The sequence below is a fragment of the Phyllobates terribilis genome, unplaced genomic scaffold (genome assembly GCF_046119375.1).
Source record: "Phyllobates terribilis strain yellow unplaced genomic scaffold, ASM4611937v1 Scaffold_4__5_contigs__length_816908805, whole genome shotgun sequence".
Lineage (NCBI taxonomy): Eukaryota > Metazoa > Chordata > Amphibia > Anura > Dendrobatidae > Phyllobates > Phyllobates terribilis.
Window position 1 is genome coordinate 600,536,942 of NW_027362764.1, and position 6,000 is coordinate 600,542,941.

Here is a 6,000-nt window from a genome sequence, read left to right on the forward strand (position 1 = left end):
GAAACAGTGCTATTTCCTTTGTCAGAGGGTCCTCACCAATGGAGTACACTTTGAACAAAGGTGTTTTTTCCACTTGCAGCTTAAAAGGCACTCTAACCCCAACACTACTGAGGGAGCGCAGGTGCAATATTATTATACGGACTGGATAGGGAATTACTTTTAGGCTATGTGCCCACGATGCAGAAATGCTGCATATTTTTTCTGCATCTCCCTGGCAGGAAAAACGCATGCGGATTTTACATGCGTTTTTCCTGCCAGGTAGAAGCGTTTGTCAGGCGTTTTTGCATGCATTTCTGCATGCGGGTTATCAAGCGCTTTTCCAAGCGATTTTAGCATCACTTGGAAAAGTGCTTGACAACTTGTTCACACTATATAAATCCATGCAACCGGCACTGATTTATAGTAGTGTGACCAAGTTAGTTAAAAAAAAAATAGAATAAGAATGGTAAAAAATAAAGATTATACTCACCTTCCGATGTCCTCTCGGTGTTTTCTCTGCTGCGTCCGGCGTCTTGGGCGGCTCGCGGTGGTGTGGAGGACCTGCAGTGACGTCATTGAGTCATGTGATAGGTCACATGACTCAATGACGTCATGGCAGGTCCTTCACAACACCGCGACCCATACAGCAGACCAGACGGAGGGGAGATTTTATTTTAAATTCTTTTTTAACAGGTTCTATGGTACCCAGGTGTGGAGGAGACAGTCCGAAATTTCGCGGCAAAAACGCTTGAAAAACGCATAGTGGGCACGCAGCCTAAAAAAGAAGCAAGGATTACAAAAAAGAAGGCATAGATTTAATATGAATTACAGTGACCTAACATAGATGTGTTTGGCTTGTAGAACAAAAACCTGCTGACAGGTTCCCTGTAACTGCTCAATGCACTACCAGGATTATAGAGCCATTATGAGATGGATTTCCAAAGTAAGTACATCAACCACATCAGGTCCATTAATGTATACTAGCTGGCAGGAACTTGTGGCACTCTCGCTGTTGTAAAACTACAACTCCAAGCAAGCCCCAACAGCTGCAGTTGTTGTTTCACAGTGCCTGGAGTGCTGCAAGTTCCTGACCCCTTATGTCGCAGTTGTAGGCAGTTTATATTGTGAAGTCTGGTGCCAGATCAGTTTAAAATCTATATATGATCAGATCAATTAATGTGTGTTGATCTAATGTTACTTCACCAGTGATTTTTACCTTCTGTTTGCCCACATGACTACAATCATACAAACGTTCTGTTGAATAGTATGTTAGGGCTTGTTTACGCGTTGCAATATTTTATGCAAAAAGCAAAACAATAACCGCAATATTTTACAGTAACAGCAAAATGATTAATATTTCTACATTTTCTTTCACAAGGTATATTTTTTCCTTTCATTTTTTGACCTGTGTTTTTTTTTTTTTTTTTTTTTTTTACTTAATACAGTATGTCAATTCTTTTTAACACAGTTTTTTCTCAAGATCAAAATGGGTTAGAAGAAAAAAATGCATCAAAAACGCATGTAATTTCTGCTGCCATCTTCTGGCCATTTGTCTGCTTTTTTCAAGCTTCCTTCACAGAGTGTTCTTGGTGTTATCTTTCAGCGTCTTTACAAGGTTTTTTCTTAGGTGTTTTTATTTGCATATTTTTAATGTGTTTTATTTTCTTCCCTAGAGAGAGGTCTATATGAAAATATCTTGGAAACAAAAAAGCTTTTTTTACTTTAATTACTCTTATTGGGTTTGCATATATATATATATATATAAAAAAAAATATATATATATATATATATATATATATATAGTACAGACCAAAAGTTTGGACACACCTCATTTAAAGATTTTAAATGATTTAAAATCTTTAAATGAGAAAGTGTGTCCAAACTTTTGGTCTGATATATATATATATATATATATATATATATTTATATTATGTGCAAAGCCACAATAAGAGGAATTCAAGAAAGATATTTTCATACATATATTTTTTTGCACTTTTTTATTCCAGGGTGCAGCCAGGCCCATCAGTGCTGGCATTGTAAACTAGGGTGTCTGTTCTCATGGGGATAGTATCGGGCAGCCTGCCTAATCTAATAGTATGGGCGTAACTAATAGGCTGTAAGCCGGATGCTGTGCACTACCCAGGTGTGAACAGCGCCCTATACAAGCCTCTTTGTGTGCAATTTTAATACTAAGCACTCACCCCCTCCATGAAATGGTAGTTTGTGAATGATTGTCTCATCAGTATTTTGCACCTGCATAGCTGCCATCTTTGCTATATGGGTCTCCTGCATCCTGGTAGTGCATTAGGTCTGAAAATCTGAGCAGGTAAATACTGCTGCTTTTTTTGCTGTGGTTTTTTTGTGAATTTTGGGGGAAGTTTAATTTTTCATATTGTGGCTTTGCTTTTTGGGAAAAAAAGTGCCATACTTTAAACAATTCAGCATTTTGAAAACAAGCTAGACCCCTGAAAAACAGACCAAAAGTGAACAGAAATGCAAATAAAAATAAATGTGGTTTGTAATGCTTTTCATGTTTCATCATGGACTTGCAGCTAACATCTGTGCAGAATACTCTGAATTTTATTTTTTAAATATTCTGTGTACAAAGGCACCCTAAGAGTATATTTACACTTGAGGAGTGTTTTTGAATCAGATCTTTTCCAGAAAATCCCCATTTAAAAAAAAAAAAAAAAAAAAAAAAAAAATTAAAAATGTTCCAATTAATTTCTATGGGAAATAAAATTTGCTGTGCATATGGGGAATTTCTTCAGCTTATTTAAACAATAAGCACATATCACTTTTTAGAAGCAAATTATGAAGGAAATGTTCCCAAACTAAGCATGGTCCAATCAAAAGGCTGCATAAAACCTTTCAGAAAAAAAACTCTTCTAAAGACTCTTCAAAACCGCTTCAGGAAACATTCACAAACAGGGAGCCTAGCATTCCAATTTTCTTTGTGATAAAGAACATCTTGTTGCCCTCTGAGCTTTCGAATCATGACATAAAGCAAATAAAACAGAAACAAGACTCAAAAGAGGATTTACAACTAATCTTGTTTTTAATAAAATTATTAAAAAATGAAACAACAAAAGAGACAAAGTAAACACCAGTTTAAATAGAAGTGAAAGATTTAAGTGAAATGTAACTGAATTAGGCATCCGATAGTAACACTGCTACATTCTGCACTTCTGGGATTTGATTCCATTCAAGATTCACACGATAATCTAGAATCTTACAAAGCTGAAAGCAGAAGACTGAGCACAAATAACCAGTCATGGACTCGGCTAATAAAACAAAAAGCTCTAAAATAGTGTTCAGTATTTATTGGTAGCCGCGATCATCTCATAGGTTTACTGCAGATTTTTCACTGGTTTTAGAATTCAGAATATTTGATAATCTAGCATCAACCAGATCTCCGTAATGATAGAATGAAATATTTTATTGTATAAAAATCTAATTCTAATTACTAAAATGAACAAATTGAGCAATTATATATGTTTACATGGTGCTATAATGTATACAGTTGCTTGCAAAAGTATTTTCCCCCCACCTCGACTTTTTACATACCGTATTTTTCGCCTTATAAGACAAACTTTTTTTCCCCCAAATTTGGGGGGAAAATAGGGATGCATCTTAGAAAGCGAAATCACCTTACCGGCTGCGGTGGAGCAAGTCCCGGAGATGCAGAGGGGTGCCGGAGATGCGGACGTGGTGCCGAGGTGTCGTTTGCCGAGATCTCAATCTAAGCATGCTCCACCTCCAACGGCCATTTTCCCAGAGTCCATCGCATGGAACAGAATGGAAGGTGCGGGGCTCCGGCTGCCACAAGATGTCGGCGGAGCCCCCGCACCACCGGACACCTCCAGCGCAGAACTTGGCAGACAGCATGGGGCCCGCAGCCGCCTCCGAACACCCCGTCCTGACCCCGCAGCATCTCCGGCACCACGTCCGCATGTCCGGGACCCCGCAGCATCTGCGGCCTCAGCCAGCGGCAACCCTGGGACCTCGCTCTATCAATGCCGCCCTCCCAGGTAAGCTGGTTATAATATGCACAGATTTATTTAAAAACATTTTTTCCCATTTTCCTCCCAAAAATTTGGGGTGCGCCTTATAAACTGGTGCGTCTTATAATCCGCAAAATACGGTATTCTGTTACATTACAACCTGTGTATAACCCCTTAACCCCCGAGGGTGGTTTGCACGTTAATGACCAGGCCAATTTTTACAATTCTGACCACTGTCACTTTATGAGGTAATTACTCTGGAACGCTTCAACGGATCCCCCTGATTCTGAGACTGTGTTTTCGTGACATATTGCACTTCATGATTGTGGTAAAATTTCTTCGATATCACTTGCGTTTATTTGTGAAAAAAACGGAAATTTGGCGAAAATTTTGAAAATTTTGCAATTTTCAAACTTTTCATTTTTATGCCCTTAAATCAGAGAGATATGTCACACAAAAGAGTTAATAAATAACATTTCCCACATGTCTACTTTACATCAGCACAATTTTGGAACCAAAATTTTTTTTTGTTAGGGAGCTATAAGGGTTAAAAGTTGACCAGCGATTTCTCATTTTTCCAACAAAATTTACAAAACCATTTTTTTAGGGACCACATCACATTTGAAGTCACTTTGAGAGGTCTTTATGACAGAAAATACCCAAAAGTGACACCATTCTAAAAACTGCACCCCTCAAGGTGCTCAAAACCACATTCAATAAGTTTATTAACCCTTCAGGTGCTTCACAGGAATTTTTGGAATGTGGAAGAAAAAAATGAACATTTAACTTTTTTCACAAAAATGTTACTTTAGACCCAATTTTTTTTATTTTCACAGGGGTAACAAGAAAAAATGGACCCCAAAATTTGTTGTGCAATTTCCCCTGGGCACGCAGATACCCCATATGTGGGGAAAAAACACTGTTTGGGCGCACGGCAGGGCTCGGAAGGGAAGGAGCGCCATTTGACTTTTTGATTGTAAAATTTGCTTGAATAATTAGCGGACGCCATGTTGCGTTTGGAGAGCCCCTGTGTGCCCAAACATTGGAGCTCCCCCACAAGTGACCCCATTTTGGAAACTAGACCCCCCAAGGCACCTATCTAGATGCATAGTGAGCACTTGGAACCCCCAGGTGCTTCACAAATTGATTCGCAATAATGAAAAAGTGAAAAAAAAAAAAAAAAAACACTTTTTCATTTTTATGAATCAATTTGTGAAGCACCTCTGGGTTCCAAGTGCTCACTATGCATCTAGATAGGTGCCTTGGGGGGTCTAGTTTCCAAAATGGGGTCACTTGTGGGGGAGCTCCAATGTTTGGGCACACAGGGACTCTCCAAATGCAACATGGTGTCCGCTAACAAATTGAATGGAAAATCGGCTCAATTTGTTAGCGGACACCATGTTGCGTTTGGAGAGCCCCTGTGTGCCCAAACATTGGAGCTCCCCCGCAAGTGACCCCATTTTGGAAACTAGACCCCCCAAGGCACCTATCTAGATGCATAGTGAGCAGTTGGAACCCCCAGGTGCTTCATAAATTGATTCGTAAAAATGGAAAAGTATTTTTTTCCCGCTTTTTCGTTTTTACGAATCAATTTGTCATTATGTCATGAGCTGCATTTGCACAATGATAATAAGTAGAAGGACACCGGTATCGGGGTTGTTTTGGTTAAAAAAAGAGACACCAAACAAGAACTGGGATGACAGGCTAGTACTTTTTCAAGTTAAAAAAAAAAAAGAAGACAAAATTCAGCAAATCCTGATTCCACCTCATGTAGCATTAGGAGATTCAGGACTAATGCAGTTCTCTGTACCCGGCACATAAAAAGTATTACGACGTACAGTACAGACCAAAAGTTTGGATACACCTGCTCATTTAAAGATTTTTCTGTATTTTCATGACTATGAATTAACACATGTGGAATTATATACTTGACAAAAAAGTGTGAAACAACTGAAAATACGTCTTATGTTCTAGGTTCTTCAAAGTAGCCACCTTTTCCTTTGATGACGGCTTTGCA